General features: G+C 35.8%; 1 long non-coding RNA gene across 1 annotated transcript; it reads left to right on the top strand.

Moving 5' to 3' along the window:
• Positions 1-306: 306 nt before the first annotated feature.
• LOC107961546 (uncharacterized) lies at positions 307-1,245 on the top strand. The gene is made up of 2 exons (XR_001701324.2): positions 307-345; positions 1,003-1,245. It is a non-coding gene; the product is annotated as an uncharacterized lncRNA (long non-coding RNA).
• The last annotated feature ends 21,058 nt before the right edge of the window (positions 1,246-22,303 follow it).

Raw genomic sequence — 22,303 nt, 5'->3', positions numbered from 1 at the left:
ATATTTTAGTTTATGTGCTATGGAGAATTTGATTAAAATAGTTTGGAAATGTGAATTGCCGAAATTATCTTGTATACGTAGCGAATAAATGGAATAGATGAGAAGTATGTTTGGATGTGCATTAAGTTTAAGGGTTAAACTTTAAATTGTTATGGCTTGATTAATATTAGATGGAATACCGAATATGTGTGTGTGTCTATGAGGAATGAATATAAATTGGGGCTTCGATGATTGAATTATTTTATTTGCTTAGTTAGAGCTCAAAATCAAAGGGAGCCAGGTTCGGCCAAAGGAAAGGCGAAAGCGGTTGAGTAGCTGATCGGAGTTGTTCATCTGACTAAAAAGGTAAGTTCCTAAGTAATTTAAGTTGCGGTTAATATTGCACATAAAATAGGTTGGATAAGAAATCATGGTATGAATTTGTGAAAATCGAATGTGAGATTTATCAACCTATCTATGACATAGTGGTAGCTATAAATAAGAAATTTCAGCACTATGTGTGCGAGGTTATGCGACACTTGTGTGCAAAAACTACATGGAACTATGTGTGCGAGATTATATAGCACTATGTGTGTGAGGAAACATGGCACTATGTGTGCGAATGAGTAAGAGCACTATGTGTGCGGACCTTTAAATCGAGCACTAAGTGTGCGATATCGATCGTAGAGAATTGTTTGTGCAAATGAAAAAGTTTAAAACTTTAAACTGGGAGTAATGAAACGTGCATGGATATTAGACATGGGACTTGATTTATATCTGTATATTAATAGATAATGCTCGGGAAGAGAGAAAGAAGAGAAAGGTAATCGGCTCAATTAGTATATAATTGACCAAAGATATAAATTAATGATAAATGAATTTAAATGGATTGGAGATTGATTTATAGATGGCGCGGCTTGGTTTGTGCTTTATTTGTTAATTGGATCATTACATTCTTTTTAAAAATTTCTTAGGACTTATTGAGTTAATAACTCACTTGGTGTGTTTATTGGTTTTGTATAGATCATCTTGTCGAGGAAAGCTTGGATTCGTTACGAAGTCATCACATCTTTTGACAACCCCTTTTTGGTATTTTTGTTTAAAACTCAAATAGACATTATGGCGTGTATAGAATAATATTTTGGAAGGTTGTTATTTTGATAGTATTGTATATATATATAAGGCCATGTGAATATGGCTAAAGTTCTATGTATGGATGTGATAATGGTTTTATTATAAATCTTGAAGTGAAATCAACTTGACATATGAATCCATATTGTCATGAGTGTGATTATGTTATGCTTGAACTAACATGTTAAGTATTCGAGATACATTATGTATGTATATTCGATCAAAAGAAAAAAAAATCACCTTACATTTTTACCCTTGTTTTAGTATGTGCATACTATAGAAGTTACTCATGGAAATGTGCTATTATTGATGTGATTACTTAAGTTAATATTGGACACGGGTATTAGGGTGTTACATTTTTATTGGTAAAAATTCAGCCTCATATTCAACCACTGATTTATCCCGCTCAGTCAAATTTAAAAACTCTCTCCTCTGGGCATCCACATAATTAGTGCCCACACACTTTCCCTGGAACATAGTCTTGAAAACTTCTCAAGTCAACCAATTGGGCTGAGTTCTTTCTTTAACTGTAAGCCACCACTGATAAGCCTCATCTCTCAGCAGTGACACTGTACCTTTTAATTTCTGCTCGGGGGCACAATCGAGGTCGTCTATGATCCTCTCTGTGGCCTGAATCCAATATTCAGCTACATTAGGGGCAACTCCAGTAATACCCCTAAAAACCTAAGCCCCATTAGACGAGAGTCATTCCGTAACCGACCCACAGCCCACAGTACTAGTATTGGGCCCAATGACCCTCTCCAGAATTCTTAACATGGCTTGGGACAAAGCGTTGTCCCCAACTGTACAATCATGAGACCCAGTCTCAGTTACAGGTGAAGCCGGTGGCTCTGTAGCTTCAACATTAGGCTTGTGGCCAGATGACGAAGACCCAGCCCGAGCACCTCCATGGCCTCCACCGCGGCCTCTTGTACCCCTTCCACGAGTACCTCTAGTGCTCATATCGATTTGTGTGTTATCTGTATTAACAATTTTATGCATTAGTTTAGGTTCTAGTGTTTATTAATAGATATTTTATGAAAAACAGTATCAGTAATTCAGAGTTTATTGTCACATATCACAGTCTTACTACAGTTTTAGTTTACCCTAAACAGAGCATTTCAGTACAGTCTACTACCTACAGTAGTCTCAGTATTTCAATTTAAATAGATAGTAGTTTCAGAGGACTTACACAATCGGCGCTAGAGACTTGGTGTACCACGCATTCAGTAGAACATTTCAAAATACATTAAATTTTTTAAAATGATTCTTTTAAAAAATTCTAAATTTTAAAGAAACTCAAATCCACAACCGAGTTTTGCAACCTGACTCTGATACCACTAAATGTAACACTCCAAACTTGGCCTAGACGTTATGGCCGAATCTGGCAATACTGGATTGAAGTGTTTTTTGAAAAACATAACTTCGTGGAAAAACCCGTCCTATATCAAACCCCTTTGTGATTTTAACGAAAATTTAAGATATCTCATTCATTGTTAAAGACTCAAGTCATTTCAGCAAAATGTTAATCATATTAGATTGTTATTACATTTTAAAACATTGTTTGTTGCAGAAGCTTTTAAAATATGTTGCGCAAATGTGGTGTTTTGAAAAGCATTTATTATTTCATTTTTTAAATCTGCATCCTACTACTAACAGATATGATTCAGAATAAATAAAATCCCAAATTAAAAGTTAAAAATTTAAAGAGGCCTTAGTACAAAAAAAATACCAAAATTAAATTTCTTGTAAACCAAAAAGGCAAATATGGAAGCATGTGCGGTTGTGTGGCCACCTTCAAGTCCCTCGCAACATCGACCCGCCTAAACCCGGGGATTACCTGTACATATAAACAGAAGGGTGAGTTTACGAAAACTTAGTATGTAATCCCTTAATGAATAAACAGTCAACATATAGTATGCCTATACAGTCTGGGCCTTAGCCCATTCCAGTAACAGTTCAATTTCAATTAGGGCCTCAGCCCATTACAGTATCAGTATCAGTGTGGGCTTTAACTCATTTCAGTGACAGTAACAGTACAGTTATGCAATCAGAAATCCTATCCAACCAGCTTTTACACTCCACTCCATCTAGCCCTACACTACATGTGGGGATAAAATCAACCCACCTATCCCTACACTGCTAAATAGCACCGGTTACGGCACTAAACAGTATTTATAGCAGAGTTTCCAGTACAGTACAGTTCCTCCAATCATAATAAACCCATCCCCATACAGCATATCATGCGTCATGTCACAATATCATACATGTATGTAATATATATAATGGCATGCTCGATTACAACCATACAAATCATAAGGGCATAATAGTCATTCTACCCTAGAGGGGCATAATAGTCATTTTATCAGTCTGGGGTCTAAGTATACTTATCGACCCAATAGTAGGTCCACAGTCGTCTAGGGTGACCCGTGCAACATTAACAATTAAATAGTGAGAATGGGCCCATGTGGGCCCACACGCCCATGTGGCCCACAAAGCCCAGAAATGACCGTGGCCACGTGGATACACAGCTTGACCCAATATCCTCTACACATTCGTACGATCACAAGTTCGTGGGGCCCATACGGCCCATTTCGGCTCAATATGGCCCAAAATAGCTTAAGCCCACGAAATTGCTCATGGTAGCCTCTACAATCAAACACCCATGTTTATGTGTTCAGATTACCACACGAGCGAGCACATGCCTGTGTAGCATTAATGGTCACATTTTCGGCTTTTTCCGATATATGATTTGGGCAGTGTCTACACACCTGATAGGATTCTAAGTTCGCAACCCCTCCTGAGATGAACCGTACCTAAACCAAATGACAGAACCATGACCAGCGTTGGCCATGCTTAATACTAAAACAATCCCCAAACAATCTTGTTACAGTCACTTACTTCCACTGCTTTAACCAATGCTGCCTTACAACTCCGTAGGTAAACCAAGTCCAACACGATTAGATGTTGCCAAAATAAAATTATTAGAACCTTAACATAGTTTAATCAAAATGGCATCATTCCCTAATCAATTGGGCACAACTTCTCCCTTACCAGAAGACTTACCGAGCCTACGTGACAAGAGTTGAGTGCAAGAGGAACAACAGATTCAACAGATAATCAAAAGGAGGGTTGAACTACAACAGAAAATAGAGGAGGGTGTAACGACAGGTACAGACAAAGAAGAGAAAAGCAAAAAGAGTAGAAGTCAAAAAGGGACCTATCGAAAATGCAAAACCCAGATTTAGAGAATGTAGTAGTCAGTCCACACTCCACATGAAAGCCGAAAGCACTCACTTTGACAGAGGTAACAATGGAACAGTTACCCCTCCTAACAGAAATCGACAGCACAAGAAGAAGGAAAGAAGATATGTGAATCGACAACGAAGAGCAAGGGAAAGATTGATGGAATAAAAACAATATTCGGCTACACAAACCGATGTGAGCAATGGGAAAGCAATAAGAATAATTGAGGGAAGAAAACTGAGGGAAAGAGGGGAAGTTGATCAATCAAAGCACAATATTGGAAAGCAAAACCAAAATAGGTTAACCCGAAAAATACCCGAATGGTCACAATTAATATTCGGCTACCAAACAAACAACACTCAAAAGAATGAAAAGAAGAATGGAGAACAAAACTAGAACACAATTTTGACACTAAGAGTAAGAGGTCCTATGAACGAATTGGCACAATGGAATTCCCACATTCGGGATACTACTCCCTCACACCTCAACCTCCCTTAATTCTCTCCTAAAATCTCTCCACAATATCCTCCCAGAATTTGGCTACACACTTCCCACTCCCTTCAAACACTCCAACCGCCCATTAGCATCAGAATTCTACTGACATACAACCTCTTACACTGCACAACAACAAAATAAATCACTCACTTTGCATCACCAAGTCTCGAACCTCAAACCCCATGGAACAATTCACACGCGCTTATCCCCTAGATCAGTAGGCCTTTTATGACATGTTTTCCCCACAATTATTTAAAAACCTACTGTCTAGAGTCAAGTGTTTGTTCCTTAAAAACAAAACTTTTTGCACATGCCCAGGCTTGAACCCAAGACTTCTCAAACATTTCCCAAGACACTTAACCACTGAAGCAGATACACAGTTGTGTCACTAACATAAAAAAATAAATACTAAGATTTCGAGGCGTTATAGTATATGTGCAAGTGATGATAAGTGATATAAGTATAAGAAAATATGCTATATGTTCAAATGAATTGGGAATATGTGAAATGTATATGAACTATATGGTTTGTGATAGTAATTGACAATGGAATAAATGTATTTTATGATGCTTAAATGTGTAAAATATGAGTTTATTCGTATATGGCTTATTAAGCCTTTAGAAAGCTTACTTATTGTGTGTTTGCATTATTTTCTAGATTTTAAAGCTACTGGAAGCTCAAGGATCATCACCACACTATCAAACTTTATTTTGGTACATTTTGAAAGTGTAAATATTGAAGTATGGCATGCATAGGCTAGAGGTATTTGCATATGTTTTGTGAAGTGTATATTTAGCCATGTGATATGGCTTGATTATGGTTAAACTTATGGTTGGATTTTGGTATATGATATGTGATGCAAATTATGCCTATGTGATGTGCTCATGGTTGGCCAAAGAGAATGGTCAATTTGGTAAGTTGGTAATGTGATTTAGTTGTGGAAATATTATGATTTTGGCATGAGATTGGATATGTTAGCATGAATGAGTTTGCTATGTGATTTTTGTTGTGATTTGGTATGAATGTAAAGCATGAAATTTGTTGTTAATGAAATGGAATGAATGATGTATGTTTTAGTTGTGAATTGGCTGAGAATTTGGTATGAAATGTTTGGTTTTGATGCTTGTAGGGAGGACCTAAATAGGTGGCAAATTGGCCTTACAAATGGCATATTTTTGCCCATACGGGTAGGGACACGGGTGTGTGTCTTAGTCGTGTTGCTCAATGGCTATTTTGAAATGAGCCTGGGCAGACCACACGGTCGCACACACGGGTGTGTGCTAGGCCGTGTGGCCAAGTCACTTTCGAGCACGGGCTAGACACACGGGCGTGTGGCTAGCCGTGTGACCCAAGTCAGTAGCCTCCTTAATTTTCACACGGCCTGGCACACGGGCGTGTCTTATGGCCATGTGGACAAGTCAATTTTGCCATGGCCTAGACACATGGGCGTGTCTAATGCCATGGGAGGCACACGGCCTGTTCACACGGGCGTGTGACCTGTATAACTTTGAAAAATACTTAAGTTTTGAAAAAATTTATATGAGCTCGGTTTAGTCCAGACCCCTTTCTAAAGCATGTTTAAGGTCTCGAAGACCTATATAAAGGACAATTTTGAATGATTATTATATGTTTTGATTATGTTATGCTTAAGTATATGTGAATGTTTCGATATGTTCGGTAATGCCTTTAACCCTATTCTGACGACAGATATGGGTTAGGGGTGTTACAACTGGGACATGGCATTGGTACGATACGTCATGTACGAGTTTTCCTGAGTATCCTTAGTATCCCAAGAGGTTCAACGAGTAAATCCAAAAATTATGTCAAAGAAATGACAAGGTATGATCATGTTGAAAGGGTACAGGTATGTACGCAAAATTCATGAGTAATGAATTCGATATATATGAGATATTTGGTAAGAATGTAAATGAGTAAGTCCTACCTATGAAAATGATCTTGTGATGACCTTATGATTATAAGTCTATACTTATGATGTATAAATAGGTGATAAATTTGATTGATGATCATGTGTGAGGCTTTTAGGCCAAATTAAATTGAAACATGATAAGTTTAAGTTTTGTTGTTGATGTATAGGTTAAATTGGCTAATGAATGGCATGTAAATATTTGATAATGACTAGCTATTGGAATGGCCAATTAAGGATATGCTTTGGTGTTATGTATGATTAAATGGATGTTAATACAAAGAAATCATGAAATAGTAAAGTTACCAGTAAAACAGTTCTGGACTGGAGCAATTGTATAACTTTGAAAAATCACCAAAAATTTTAGAAATTGAATTAGAGGTTGAATAAGATATGAAATTAAATATTATTAAGTATAGTTTAACATAGAGAAATAGTGTAAGCAAAATAATTTCATATTATGAGATATTTGAATTTTTGTGGGACAAGGTCAGGATGAATTCAGAATCCCCTGTTCTGACATTGGAAAATCATTAAAAATAGTATAAAAATATTTATGAGTTATAATTTATATATTTTTTTAATTCTTACTGAATCTATTTTCAATAGAATCAAACAAGAACATCATCTAAGTCTTGTACAAGGAGATAATTAATTTTTAGTAAAGAAGGGTCGAAACTGTCGGATAGCAGAACAGGTACGACTTTAAAGAATAAACTATATTTATTAGCTAAACCAAAAATTTTGGAAATTTTATGGTAAGAAGATATGTGAGTCTAGTTTCAGGAAAAATTAGTGCAACTTAATTTGGAGTTCCTTAGCTCAAGATATAAATAATTTAGTTATTATAACTGGCGTAGACAGCTTGATATTAACATAAGTGAATAGTGGAACTTTGTGCAATTATGATTGCATTATCTTGAGAACATATTATGAGGATTGTTAAAAGCGTGTTAATAAATTGTTTATTATCTACATACCTACTTACTAAGCTATATGCTTGCTCTCTCTTCCCTTCCTTTTTCCTATAGTGTCACAGATGCTACCTCGAGTTGGAGGTCGTCGGAGATCCTATCACACTAACAAGCTATTGATGGGTATCAATGATTTTCTAGCATTTAAGTGTATGGACTGTATAGGGATTTGGTTATTGTGTACATGATATTATGAATTGGCCTAGAATATTGGCCTATGCTAATTGAAGGTCATTGTCGTATAAGGCCATTTAGTGTGGCCAATATTTGCTATGTTATAAGTCTATGATGAAGCATTACATGGATATGCATGCTTGTTTGGGTTGGATGAGTGAATGTATGATAATTATGTATGGCAAATACTAAATGTGAATGGTTGAGTAAGTTACATGTTATAATTAGTTAAGTGTGTGAGTGGTTGTGCATGATGAATGTGATTTATAAATAGTGTGTGAATGCCATGGTGTGGTTATTGGAATGCCTAAAAATGCCATGTTGTGTGTTGATAAACTTAGTATGGGTGTGCAAGTGTTTTTGGATGGAAAAAGGCTTGGTAAATAGCCTAACTATCATACACACGAATGACCACACGGCCTAGCACACGGGCGTGTGACATGGTCATGTGACCCTAAATGGGTGATGATGTCATAAACAGAGAGTTACACAAGTGGGAGACACGGGAGTGTCCTAAGCCACACGGGCGTGTGTGACCACACGGCCTGCCCATACGGGTGTGTGACTCTCTAAAATATGAAAATTTTCTTACTTTCTCAAAAGTTTCAAACGTTCTCGATTTAGTCTCTAACCACCTCCAATGTATGTTTTGGGCCTCGTAGGCCCATATAAGGGGCTTTAAGATAGAAATTGAGAAGTTGTAAATTTGAATGAAATTTTATGACCTGGAATGTTTGTATACATGCATTTGAGTCTGGTAACGGCTCATACCCTATTTCGGCGACGAATGTGGGTAAGGGGTGTTACACTGTGTCCATGTAGACCAACTTGCACCAAAAATTAAGAAGACACACAGCTGTGTGGTACCCTATGTCTTAAGTCGTTTGCACCTAAAATGACTTCTAAATAAGCCAAACCATTACCAAAATCTTAGGTTCTGAAATGAAAACAGAAGCACCAAAGTGCAATCCCATACAATCGTACATTCTAACCCTATTGGCATGCCAATCATATCCTAAGTGTTTACTACATTCAAACGGGCATTTTAACAAAGTTTATACAATTATAATTCAGAGGCACTTCCAGAACCACACTCATATATATGGTGTCGATCAGTTAAGTTGATTTCAATCTCATATAACCATATTGTCCCAAAAGATTAACAGTTACCGAATATCCATTTTCTCACTATGTACTTAATTGTAAGCATTTTTAAATTAACAACTTAATATCAAGGTTCATTACAATTAAACCAAAACATATTAACACAAGTCATAAATAAATACATTTATTTATTTATACTATGAACTTACCTAAGATACACTCACAATTAATTCGTAGGGACTGATCTATCGTTTTCCCAATTCCCTGGTTATCCTCCGTACGATTAAATTCTTGATCTATATAATGATTAAATTCAATTTATTAAATTCAAATGCAATATTAAACTCTTTTCTATGCATGTAACCCTTAAGTTTTTATTTTTACATATTTTCCCTAAACTTACATTTCTTTCAATTAGTCCCTAAAGTCGAAACTATTTAAATTTACACATTTCATCCCTAATATTTAGAACCATACATAACATCACACTAATATAGTCCTTAAATAATAAAAAAATTACAATTTAATATTATAAATTTTATGAAATTTCATATTAGCCCTTAGGTTCAAAACTATCAAAAATTCCTTTACAAAATAGTCTTAAATCACAATCAAGTTTACAAATCTTTCAACTGGCTCCAAGAAAAAATAAAATTCAACAATGACAAAACCCAAGATCTTTAACAATTTTGAAAATGGAGATACAGGAAAGCTAGACCTAGTTTCAACGTTCTCAAAAACATAAAATTTACAAGAAACAGAATAAAAATACACTTACATGCATGAATTGAATGTTGGCCGAACCATAAGCTATCAACCATGGCTTCTTAAGATTTTGTTTCTTTTATTTTTGGTGGTCAATAGCTCAGTGGAAGATGGTGGCCTTAATTTTTAAGTTTTTAAGTACTTTATTTTAATTATTTTAACCTTTAATTAATGAATAAAATCAAATCAAATGCTCACTGACTAATATAAAATTCTTGAACCAAACCTTCACATACTAATATAAAAACTCCATAGATATTTAACTAAAATATTTATAAGCTCGATTTACAAAAATGAGGTCTCGATACTTCATTTTCAAAAATCACTTAACTTTTAGGACAAACCACTTTTAATTAACTATTTGTTCAATTAGCAAAATTTAATCAAACTAAAATTTTGTTTAAACTATATTTGACTCACATGAATAAAATAATAAAAATTATGCATTCGTTAGTCGAATTTGTAGTTCCAAAACCACTATTTCTGGCACCATTGAAAAATAGGTTATTACATGATGCCATAGCCAAGGTATGGTCTTACACCTTGTAACCCCATGTTTAATGTCATGTTAGACTCTTTATGATTCCATAATCGACCTATGGTGTTACATGTTAAACCTCCTCTGAGGTGCTGCGTAGAAAGTGTTGCAAAATATGTCCATATTGTAGTAAACATGTAACGTTTTTTCTATTTATTTGAACTATGAATAAATAAATAAAGTTAATTTCACATTTCACTATTATGTCTTTTGTATTTTTTTTCTTTTATATTTTGCATGCATAACGAGATTGTGATAAGAAAATATTAGCTCATTGATTGTATAAGTTCAAACTGAAATAAGTGACATTGTACGAACGTTTACATTGCAAGAAAGACAACTTACTTCAATAGGTAACCAAAATAAGTCTGTAATCTCGTAAAAGAATCGAAGTGAGCATTTGATTCAAATACTGAGAAGGATTATTATGTCGTCTACAATTCCAATTGGGGATATGGCTAGTCTTGGCTATTGGAGAAATTGACTCCACGGGTAGAGACATAGATGTATTCATTGGTAGAATGATACATTGGACTAGATCTAAGAAGAATTAATTTTGAATCCCTTTGGGAATTAATTCACTTGTGACATTCATGGTGTGGTTTACCTAAATCCTGAGTTAGTTACTGACCATGCGTATGCAACTATGTGTTTTGATATAAGTGGATACTTATGCTCTAAATATGATCGAGCCTATAGCTAGTATATTGGGTACTTGGCTTGTGTATGGCATGGCTTTACCAGCAACAGTGGTATTCATAGCTCAATTAAAGAGTTAATGATATTCTCTCATTGGCATTATGTGGATTGATAAATATAGAACGTGACCACGGGTTGCTCATTCTCGAACGAGTAATTTATCACAGTCATTTGTTGCTGGTGATCATATTGATCATTAAGAAGACACAATGGTGACAATGGAATAAAAAAGATTGTATTGAGTGAACGGATTTAACTCAAAGGAATCAATGATATCATATGAGGGTAACACACACATGACGAGGTCATTGGACAAAACAGTTGGATGAATTATTTTCGTAAAGAGTATACAATAAGGAGTTTTCAATCATGGTACTTCCTACGGACTGACTCCATGATTAAGTAATTGGAAACTGTTGGAACAATGCTTCTAGACACAATTGTAATTACTAGAGCCTAATTGTATATGTGTGATTGGTCCATAAGTTAGCTCAACCAAAGCTCAATCGGTCTGCATTTGAATCAAAAGAAAATTCTATGATTTTAGAAATAATTTAATTGAGTCGATTTATTCAATTCAGAATTAAATTAGGTAGTCGTGAGAATTGTTCAACTAGAGAATTTGATTAAAGAATTTTCTTAAAAAATTAATTTGGAAAATCTAAAAGATTTTTGGGAAAATTAATTTTGATCATGTAAAATTAAATTAATCAAATTAATTGAAATTAATATGAGTCAGACAATTGACCCAATGGGTAATTGAACTTGAAAATTGGACTTGATATCGTAAATTGGGCTCGGGAGCCCAAAATTGAGATAAGACCCAAAAACTGGTTAGACTGGGTCTGGTATGTGAAACTGGACCGACAGTCCAATTGGTGGCTAGACTGGACCGATTGGGTTGTACTGACCCAGACCGAACCAGTAGTAGCTGAACAGCATGAGGTGCCGTAAGGGTGTCACACACTTGCTTCACTGGACATGGTGGTGTCGACGGCTGCGTTGATGATGTCCTGGTGGCTAGCGACGGTTGGTCTTTGGTGGTTAAGTAGTGGAAGAGTTACACTCCTACTGGGACTCTACTAGAGAATTTGATTTCAGATTAACTATTCCAAAAATAATATTATTTTAATAGTTTAATCTTAAATTTAAATTAATGTTTATCTACAAGACAAACATTCTATTATTTTAATAAGATTTAATATTAAATTTAATCTAATATTTATCTCGATAAATATTATATTAATTTTATATTAAAGTGATTAAAGGTCTGTTTGGAAGCCAGGAAAACATTTTCCGGAAAATGTTTTCTTGGTTTTACGGTGTTTGGAAGCTTGAAAATATTTTACATTTGGAAAATGTTTTCCAAGACATGGGTAAAATGATTGTAATTTGGGGAAAATGTCTTACCGATTTCTTTTCAGTAAGACATTTTCCATCTCCTTCTTCATCCAATTAAAATTTCTCTTCTTCTTCCGTTCTTTAACTTCCTATATATCTCTTCTCTTTTTCCTTAGTCCACTGCATATCTTCTCTTCTCAGGCAATACATGCTGTTGTTTCATTTCTCTCATTCTCTCTTTCTTAGGCAAATCTCATCTCTCTCCGCAGGGTCTTGGTTAAGGTATGGCATCTTCTTTAATAAAGCTCTTTTTTAGGTAATTTCCCAAACTTCCCTATATTTTCAATTATCGGTGAAATTTTTTTATTATTGTTCAATTGATGGGGCTTTGAAGGTTATATTGAATCTCTAGGATTTTTCTTTTTGGGATAGTGTTTGGATTTGGTGGAAAATGGTTTTAGCTTTGATTATTGGTGCTCTTTTGTTTAGTTCGAAGTACTATTTTGAAATGCTTGAGAATGGATTTGTTTTCTTGGCTTGATATTCAAGGTGAAACTTTAATGGGCTTTTCTGTTGGAATTTATTACAATATTTTTATTTTTTTAATGGATTTTATTGCCAGTGTTTGATGGGGTTTCTTTAGAAGTATGAATGATTGAGTTTGTATCCTTGTGTGTGTGGTGTAACACCCCTTACCCGTATCCCACGCCGGGACAGGGTACGAGGCGTTACTAGACTTAAACACATGCATACAAACAATTTCAGGTCATAGAATTTCGCTCAAATTTAAAACTTTCAAAACTTCCTCTTAACGAACCTAATATGAACCCACGAGGCCAAAAACACGCTTCAGTAACGGTTCGGGAATAAACTGAACACTTTTAAAAACTTTGAATAATTTCAATGCAAACAAGGGCACATGCCCGTATGGGAGGGCAACACACCCGTGTGTCCACTTTACATGGCCATGTTGAAGGCCCGTGTGGCTCACACGGCCTGTACATATCGGGACATGCCCGTGTCCCTAGCCCGTGCAAATTTATTTCTCGATTCCAACTTACAGGGGTTTTCACGTGGCTTGGCACACGCCTGTCTCCATGGCCTGTGTCCCTCACACAGCCATGACACACCCGTGTCTCAGCCCATGTACAAAAACCTTGACATTCTATTTCTGACGTCATCAACCATTTAGGGGCATATGGCCAAGGCACACACCTATGTGCTAGGCCGTGTCCTCCACACGGTTGAGACACACGACCGTGCCTCCGCCCATGTGGTTACTACTGGACATTCTGTTTTGCCAAATATAGGTGCAGGGGACACATAGCCTAACTACACGCCCATGGGGCAAACCGTGTGTCACACACGGTCTAGACACACACCCGTGTGTCTACCCGTGTGGACAAAAACAAGGCTATTTATCAAGCCTTTTTGTTACCCTTACTTACACCCACCTACAAAAACATCAAACAATACCAATACCACATAAACACATGACCGTATCAGCCAATACCTAGGCATCCATACATCATTTCCAAGCTATTTCCTATCACATACAACATATCCTACTTATCAATACAAACCATGCAACAAACACAGCCATGAGAATTTTCATCAAGTACATTTAATAATAATCAGTATTAACCAAGATCAATAGCCTATACAAAATGAATATCACATCCATATGAGCCAGCACTTGTGGCTAAACCAATATGACACTAAACAAAAGGACCAAGTCCCTATACATGCCACACTCAAAACATTTAAACTAACTATACCAAAAACTTTAGGTGATAGTGTGATCAATGCCTCCGACGTCCCTTGAATCCCGAGCTAGTTTGGCCACATTATAAGAAAAATAGAAAAGAGAGGAAGTAAGCATAAAGCTTAGTAAGTTACAAGTAAATAATTAATATCGCTTTACCAAGTAACATCATACTCATAACATATCATACATTTGCACAAGATTCTCGAATGACTATAGACATAACTTACTCATTTTCATCCTTACTATTCATATACATAACCCGAGTTCATTCTTATGAGTTTCTAATAGGTACCTGTACCACTTACAACATAATCATAACATTTCTCAATCATGATATCATCTTTAAATTACCCATTGAACCAGTTGGAAAAATAGATGGATAACCAATACAAAAGGGTAAGATGTCGATGCCATGTCCCAGACATGGTCTTACACTGGCTCTCATATATCGGTGTCGATGCCATGTTCCAAACATGGTCTTACACTAGCCCACATGTTAAGGCCAATGCCTTGTCCCAGACATGGTCTTACACTAGCTCTCATATAAATGCCGATGCCATGTTCCAAACATGGTCTCTCACTGGCTCACCTATCGAGGCCGACGCTGTAACACCCTTATTCCATAATCATCGCCGAAATAGATTAGGAGGCATTACTTAACCCACAACTCAACTCAGAATATTCATATCTCAAATATCAAGTCATTACAGTAAATGTCATTCATTTACATTCATTAAGAACATAAAATCGAGCATACGATACTTAAATGTGCATTCGGAACTAAATTGATAACATATAAAAGTTTCAGAACTTATAAAAATTTTCAACTTTTCAAAGGTCATATGCTCGTGTGAAAAGGCCTTGTGCCTCACATGGCCTTAGACATGCCCGTGTGTCTAAGCCGTGTCAAATTAGGATAAAGCTACCGACTTGATCACACGGCTACAAGACACGCCCGTGTGCCTTGGTCGTGGTCGAGCCTAACTTGGGCCACACAACTAGCCACACTCCTGTGTGCTTTGGTCGTGTTCAGGCCTAACTTACCATTGTAGGGTACCCTAGGGGACACACGACCGTGAAACATAACCGTGTGTCACACACGGCTGAGACACACGCCCATGTCTCTACCTGTGTGGACAAAAATAGGCCATTTGAATAACCAAATTGCCACCTCAAAATGGGTCAACCTACAAGCAAAGAAACAAACATATTTACTCAACCTTTTCAGTCAATAACTATACCAAATCATACATAACTTATGCTAAAGCATTACCAATCATTTCCATTCTCAATTCATCACTCAATTCATACCAAATCTTAAACTAACATCATACCTAACCAAATAATCGATACATCATTCAAACATATGCTATGAACTTACCAAACTTGTCATTTTACCATCTCTTTTAACCAACCAAAACATACCAAATTGAACATTGGCATCACATATTATATACCATAATCAAACAATAAGTTCAAACATAAACTAGCCAAATCACATGGCTAAATATATTTACATCACAAAACATAATCCCACAACTACTAGCCTAAACATGCCATACTTCAAAATATACAATTTCAAAATACCAAAATGAGGTTTGATAGTGTGGCGACGATCCTTGACGATCCCCGAGCTTGCAGTAACTTTGATATCTAAAAAAAACAATGCAAACACACGCAAAGTAAGCTTTCAAAAGCTTAGTAAGCTCGTACCAAAAATCATAAATACATAAGTACATACAAATTCTCAAATCATATATCAAATCTATACGAACACAATCCATATGTTCATAACAAATCAAAAAGCTTCACATACATAGTATCATCTACCACATAGGTATCATACATACCTGAATCCTCCTATACTTATTCACTTTCATTCTGGCCTTTCGTTTAAATATTTTAAGACTTTCTGTAAACTATTCGTGCTTTGAACATCCACACACTTAGTGTTGTAACAGTTAGGTGAAGCTAGAATGATTTCGCACACTTAGTGCCATCTCAATTAGCCAAAACTAAGTCGGTATCGCACACTTAGTGCCAAATACTATTAATTTATCATCGTATTCAGTCAAACCAAACATATATACAATGTATATATAATCAAAACATCAAAATATACTTAACATTATATTTTAAGTATGAACTTACCTCATACCTTGAATTGTCGACTCAGACTATTTACTTTACAATCTTTGACTTCCCTCGGTCTAAATCCAAATTCCTCTTTTCTTGATCTAAATGTATTCAAAATTAACCCATTTATTCACCAAATTATTCAAAACAATCCATGAACACATATTTGGAGCATTTTGCAAACTAGCCCTCACATTTTCACATTTTGACACTTTAGTCCCTAATTCACAAAATAACAAAAATACACAAAAAAATTCATAGCTCTCATACAAATCCATAAATTTCATTTGTTTCACATTTTAGTCTCTCAAAATAACATTTTTACAAAATAGCCCAAAATACTCAATTTCATCAAAAATCCAAAGGCAAAACATGTAAACCAAATATCAAACTTTAATATTTCATCTTATAACATCACAAAGCTCATGAATTCATCCATGGCACATTTCAAAATCATCAATAAAATAAAAAATTGAGGCATGGGTTCGATAATATACGAAGCAACGATTACAAAAATGTAGAAATTATAAAAACTGAAACAAAAACATACCTAAATCAAAGCTTGTGAGTGCCGAACCCTAGCCAAAGTTTTTATCTTTTCTTTTTCTCTTATTTTCGGCCAAGAACATGTATAATGGCTTATTTTCATACCTTATTTTAATTATAATTCATTTTATAATTAGTTTACCATTTTGCCCTTAGTATAAAACATTAACAAACCATTTTACAAAGGTCATTGATGTTCATTAACCTTTTAAAAGGCATAATAACCATATAAGGACCTCTCATAAACAAAGCCAAGTCAAATAGGCACTTTTAACATCTAGCACACAGCTTTTACACTTTATACGATTAGGTCCTTTTGGCAAATTAAGCACACATACGGTTAAATTTTAATACGAAACTTTCACACATGCTAATTCACATATCACAAGCACAAAAAATAATATTTAAAATATTTTTCTAACTTAGATTTGTGGTACCGAAGCCACTATTTTGACTAGGGTCAAAATCAGACTGTTACAATTCTCCCCCTTAGGGATTTTCGTCCCCGGAAATTTTACCATTGAATAGATTCGGATATAACTGTCTTATAGTATCTTTAGGCTCCCACATGGCCTTTTCAATACCATGCCGCTGCCACATCACTTTTACTAATGGAATATTCCTATTTCGCAGTTCTTTAACCTTGCGAGCTAAGATATGGATCGGCTTTTCTTCGTAAGTCATATCAGACTGAACTTCAATCTCAGACAGATAAATCACATGCGAAGGATCAGATCTGTATCGTCCAAGCATCAATACATGAAACACATTATGAATATTTTCTAGCTCTAGTGGCAATAACAATCTATACGCTATCGGCCCAATACGATCGATAATCTCATACGGCCCGATGAACCTTGAACTTAACTTGCCTTTTCTACCAAACCGAAGCACTTTCTTCCACGAAGACACTTTCAAAAACACTTTATCGCCAATCTCAAACATAATGTCTTTTCTTTTCAAATCTGCATATGATTTCTGATGATCGGAAGCTGCTTTCAAACTATCTCGGATCACTTTTACTTTCTATTCAGTTTCTTTTATCAAATCAACCCCGTGAATCTTATTTTTGCTGAGTTCAATCCAATACAAAGGTGTACGACATTTGCGACCATATAAAGCTTCGTAGGGTTCCATTTTAATGCTCGACTAAAATCTGTTATTATAAGTAAATTCAATCAAGGGCAGGTATTGTTCCCATGTACCTTCTAACTCAAGAATGCAACATCTCAACATATCCTCGAGTATCTGAAAAATTCATTCAGATTGACCGTCCGTTTTCTGGTGAAAAGTAGTACAGAAATGCAACTTAGTACCCAGAGCATCTTGCAACTTCTTCCAGAATTGTGATGTGAATCTCGAATCTCTATCTGACACTATAGACAATGGCACACCATGCAATCTCACAATATCAGAAATATATAAGTCAGCTAATTTATCAAGTGAGTAATCAAATCAAACAGGAATAAAATGAGCTGATTTCGTCAAACGATTAACCACAATCCAAATTGCATCTTTCTTTCTAGGAGATAGGGGCAAACTTGAAATAAAGTCCATGGTCACTCGATCCCATTTCCACTCTGGAACCATAATCGGTTGTAACAATCCCGATGGCACCTGATGTTTCGCTTTAACTTACTGACAGATCAAACATTTAGAAACAAATTCAGATATATCTCTTTTCATTCCGGACCACCAATAATGCTATTTTAGATCAGTATACATTTTCGTATTACTCGGATGCACAGATAAACGATTACTGTGAGCTTCACTCAGAATCATTTGAATTAATTTTGGATTTCTCAGAATGTAAATTCGATCTCGAAATTTCAAACAATCATCTTTATCAACTCTAAATTCTGAATCAGACTCTACATCGCACTAAGCTCGTTTAGCTAAAATTTCATTATTAATCTTCTGAGCACCGATAATCTGCTGTAAGAACAAAGGTCTTGCTTTTAATTTAGCTAAAACTGAACCATCATCTGATAAAACCAAACGAGTATTCATCACACGCAAAGCAAACAACAATTGTCGACTCAAGGCATTAGCAACAACATTTGCTTTTCCCGAATGATAATCAATCACAAGTTCATAAGCTTTTAGCTATTATAACCATCTTCTCTGTCGCAGATTAAGATCTTTCTGAGTTATCATATACTTCAAACTCTTATGATCAGATTATACGTGACACTTCTCACTAAACAAGTAATGGCGCCAAATCTTTAGAGCAAACACAATCGCAGCTAATTCAAGATCATGCGTCGGACAGTTTTTTTCGTGTGGCTTCAGTTGTCTCGAAGCATAAGCAATGACTTTGCCTTCTTGCATCAAAACACATCCCAGACCAATCAATGAAGCATCACTGTAGATCACAAATTCTTTACCCGATTCGGGTTGTACAAATACCGGAGCTTTAGTCAACAAAGTTTTCAACTGATCAAAGTTGTTCTGACACTTTTCAGACCACTCAAACTTCACATCTTTCTGTAGCAGTTTTGTCAACGAAGTCGTCATCATTGAAAAACCTTTCACGAATATTCTATAATAACCAGCAAGTCCCAAAAAACTACCGACTTCAGAGACATTCCTCGAAGGTCTCCAATCCAGAATAGCTGAAATTTTGCTCGGATCAACTCGGATACCAGATGCTAATACAATATGGCCCAGAAAACTCACTTCCCTCAACCAGAATTCACATTTACTGAACTTCGCATACGACTGCTTATCTCGCAGAATTTGTAGCACTAATCTCAAATGCTCGGCATGTTTGGATTCATCACGTGAATAAATCAATATGTCATCAATAAATTCAACAACAAATTGATTTATATACAGTCTGAAAATTTTATTCATCAAATCCATAAAAATAGCACGTACATTAGTCAATCCGAAAGGCATAACTAAGAATTCATGTGGTCGTACCTCGTTCTGAAAGTAGTTTTCAGAATATCTGATTCTTTCACTAGCAACTGATAATAGCCTGATCTCAAATCTATTTTCAAAAACACAGCAGCTCCTTTCACCTGATCAAACAAATCATCAATTCGGGGTAAAGGATATTTATTCTTGATAGTCACTTTATTCAACTGATGATAATCGATACACATTCTCATCGTACCATCTTTCTTTCTCACTAATAGAACTGGAGCACCCAAAGGTGAGAAAATCAGCCTGGCAAATCCTCTATCGGTCAACTCTTGCAACTGAGACTTTAATTCTTTTAACTCGGTCGAAGCCATTCTGTACGAAGCTATTAAAATTAGAGTAGTACCAAGTATCAATTCAATACCAAATTCTACCTCTCTAACCAGATGTAATACCAGAGTTCTTTAGGAAATACGTCAGGGAACTCATATACAATAGACACTGATTCAACTTTCTTTTCTGACACTCTCGAATCAATCACATAACAAAATAAGCTTCACGACCCTTTCTCACAATACTTAAAGCTTTCATCGAAGATATTACAGCAGGCAATCCATTCAAATCACTAGATTTAGTTCTGACTATTTCATCATTCTTACATCTCAAAGTAATAGTTTTTCATTTGCAATTCACCACAGCATCATGCAAAGTTAACCAATCCATACCCAGAATTATATCAAACTCATCAAAAGGTAACAACATCAGATTAGCCGGAAAACAAGTGTCTCGAAATATTAACAGACAATTCTTGCATACTTTATCAACCAGAACACATCTGCCTAAGGGGTTCAAAACTCTAATTACAAATTCAGTAGACTCTACAGGTAAAGTCTTACTGTTCACTAAGCTTATGTATATATACAAATGTGTCGATCCAGAATCTATCAATGTAATAATAGAAGTATCATAGAGAGTAAATGTACATGTAATCACATCTGGCGATGAAGCTTTCTCGTGAGCTCGGATAGCATAGGCTCTGGCAGGTGTACGAGCCTTAGATCTAACAGTTATGTCTTTTGTTCCTCTTTGACTACCACTTATATTTCCTGAATTTTTGGGAGGTCTACCATGAGAAGCATTACCACTCTGCCTCGAATTCTGAGCATTATCTTTTTCAGCTAAATCTAGGCAATCTTTTATAAAATAATTTCTTGAACCACAACTATAACAAGCTCGATTATTACTTTTTCCCCAGCCTTATCCGAAATGTCTTCTTCCACATTTATCACACTCAGGCTTTTCATTCTTTGCATTATCAACACTGGCAACAGACGTAGCTGAAGATTTGAAATTCGGTTGCGATCTAACACGATCTCTGTTCAAATATCCCACACTAGTCTTTGAGCGACTGCTATCATCTCTAAACTTCTTTTATCCAGATTGAAATGATTCACCCAACGATCTCTTTCGCACCTCTCTAGATTCAAAATCAGCTTTTCTTTTCTCTTTCCGGAGATCTTCAGTTTTACATGCTCGTTCAATAAGCACTACAAATTCTTTTATTTCTAGAATCCCAACTAACAGACGAATATCTTTATTCAAACCATCTTCAAATCTCTTGCACATTATTGCTTCTGTAGATACACGTTCGCGAGCATACTACTCAACCTTACAAATTCCCGCTCGTATTCTACGATAGACATACGGCCTTGTTTAAGCTCGAAAAACTGTTTGCATTTCTGATCAATGACTCTTTGACTGATATATTTCTTCCAGAATTCAGCTTGAAAGAAATCCTACGTAACTCATTCACTAGGAACCACAGACGTCAAAGTCTTCCACTAATGATACGCTGTATCTCTCAGGAGGGAAACAACACATTTTATGCATTCTTCAGGATTCAATGATAGTTCATCAAACACTCTTATTGTGTTCTCTAACTAAAACTTGGCTTTTTCAGCATCATCACTCGTTGTAGCCCGAAACTCTTCAGCACCGAACCAGAGTCATTGATGGCATAATAGGGGTTTGAGGAGGATTAACCGGGGGTAGAGGCTGTTGTACAGCCGGATTGGTTCTAATATATTAGGTGAACCAATCATTCATCATCTGATAGAAGGCTTGCTTAGCCTCTCCATCACGGCTACTCGTTGCCATTCGAGAATCAACTTGCACCATCCCTTGCACGGGAGAAGGCGCATTGCTTTCAACATCGTCTGCTACGGCTTTTTCGGGATCCATTTACTATATAAAAGCACATTTCAATGTCAGGATTCATCACACTATCGTAGTTCACAAATATGTCATGTATAGCTAGACTCACAAATGCTATGGTAGTCCTAGAACAGACTAAACCATAGCTTTGATACCAATAAAATGTAAAACCCCTAACCCGTAACCGTTGCCGGAATAGATTAGCAGGCATTACTTAACCCACAACTCAACTCAGAATATTCGTATATCAAATATCAAGTCATTACAGTAAATGTCATTCATTCACATTCATTAAGAGCATAAAATCGAGCATACGATACTTAAACGTGCATTCGAAACTAAATTTATAACATATAAAAGTTTTAGTACTTATAAAAATTTTCAACTTTTCAAAGGTCACA

This window comes from Gossypium hirsutum, chromosome A05, assembly GCF_007990345.1.
Source record: "Gossypium hirsutum isolate 1008001.06 chromosome A05, Gossypium_hirsutum_v2.1, whole genome shotgun sequence".
Lineage (NCBI taxonomy): Eukaryota > Viridiplantae > Streptophyta > Magnoliopsida > Malvales > Malvaceae > Gossypium > Gossypium hirsutum.
This window is presented reverse-complemented; position numbering and strand designations above follow the sequence as displayed.